The sequence below is a fragment of the Octodon degus genome, unplaced genomic scaffold (assembly GCF_000260255.1).
Source record: "Octodon degus isolate 3935 unplaced genomic scaffold, OctDeg1.0 scaffold00111, whole genome shotgun sequence".
NCBI lineage: Eukaryota > Metazoa > Chordata > Mammalia > Rodentia > Octodontidae > Octodon > Octodon degus.
The window spans coordinates 3,360,127-3,362,029 of NW_004524687.1; positions in this window are offsets into that span (position 1 = coordinate 3,360,127).

Genomic DNA, 1,903 nt, shown 5'->3' on the forward strand with positions numbered 1-1,903 from the left:
CACAGTTACTGTGGAGAGCTCTTGAGAATCAGGAAAAATGGCACAACTAAGTGATTTTCAATGTTTCGAATTCCCTTTAAAAGGAAGCTCCTTTAAAGTTGGGGCCAGTAAAGTTGGAAGAGAAGAGTTTAGATGCTGAAATCATTAGCATTAAGAAAAAGTCACATACTTTGCATCAGGACATTAGGAAGGATGTGAGAGAATTCCAGAAACCAGCAAGTTTCCACACTTCCCAAACACAAAATTGCTAAAAATGAAAGACTTTGCTTTGAGAAGATATCCCCAGGACACTTAGAAGATCAAAGAGAACTATCATGGAAATTGCTTCATCAGGATTCAGTTCAAAATATTCAGCCATACAAGCACTGAGAGGCCTCTGCAGCCCTAATCCAAAGGGACCTGGATACTGCTTGAGCTAGCAGCAGTCCTTGGCGTTATTCACTCAGTGCTCACTTAACAGGCATGCAGAAGGTAAGAGTTGTGTGCTAGGGAGGCATCCACTCAGACTTCAGAAGAAAGTATAGATGGCCAGGCAGTTTGTTCATGAAAGGGTAGTGTGTGAAGCTATAAGAGTGAAAAAGAGTAGTAGTGACCCCACAAAGTTGGACAAGCCAATTGTGGACCATTTGTGCAAAGCATCAGGCAGTAAACAAATCTTTACAAAGAGAGAAGCCATGGAGATTGCAGGAGGCAGTGCCATGTAGGCAGGGCTACTCAATTTCAGTGTTTGCATCTCACTATGACTTGCCACTGGTGTTGGACATGGAGTTTCTCTTAATTATTTTCTTGTTGCTGAGACAAGCCTATAAACATTGAATGTTATAGGAGGAAAGGTTTATGTGACACACAATTTTTAGAAGTTTCAGTCCATAACTGGCTGCCTCCAAAGCAGAGTGGTGGTACATAACAGAGGGAAATAGTTCATTGTAGCAGATGACAGCAAAAGCAACAATGGGGTTACAAGCCTCTTTCTGTCCTTTTTATTTTGTCCATATTACTGAGATTAGGGCAGTGCCAAGCCAATACATGTGCTGATTTAACAATCAGAATCCTTAATTCCAATATCACACACTACACTCAATCACCTCTGAAAAAACCCTATGATCACATGAGGCTTTGGTAGACACCTAAATATAAGCCATAGTGGAGCTACAGGATTTAATGTTTGCCCTGATGTGTTTCAGCCTTGCTTTGGTACAATTTCTTTTATCCCCTTTTGGAAAGAGAATGTTTACCCTGTGTGATTTATGTTAACAATATTTAACTTTCCTATGGATTTTTACAGGGGCTTACACTTAAGAGTTTGCTTAAGTCAGAGCAGACTTTGGACTTGTAGTTAGCAGCAGTGCTGGAACTATTAAGACTTTAGAAACTCTTAGAGATGGACTGAATGCATTTTGCATAAAGAGATTCAAATGAGTCTTTTGGGTTTAGGGTCAGAATATTATTGTTTATATCAGGATGTCCCCCCGCCCAAACAGTCATGCTTTCAGAGAACATCAAGAAGGTGACTGGATTATAAATGGCTACAGCTGACTTACCTTAGGATGTGAGGCCTGAAGAGAAAAGCCTGGTCCCTGGGGATATAACCTGGCAGGATTTATTCCCCCTTCTCCATCACCAGTTTCTCCTTTCTCTCTGCTTCCTGCTTCCTGTGATATGAGCAGTTTTCCTCTGCCCAGTCCCTTTCACAGTGCTGGTATCCATGCAAGTAGTGAAACTTCTGAGACATAAACCCAAATAATTCCCTGGCAAAAGCAAGGGCCTGAGTTCAATCCCCGGTTCCACCAAAAAAAAAAAAAAAAGACAGCCCTTGAGTGAATATGGAAAATTAATTTGAGCTGGGAAGATAGCTCAGTAGAATAAGTGCTTGCCTGGCAAGTACAAGGTCCTGAGTTCAATC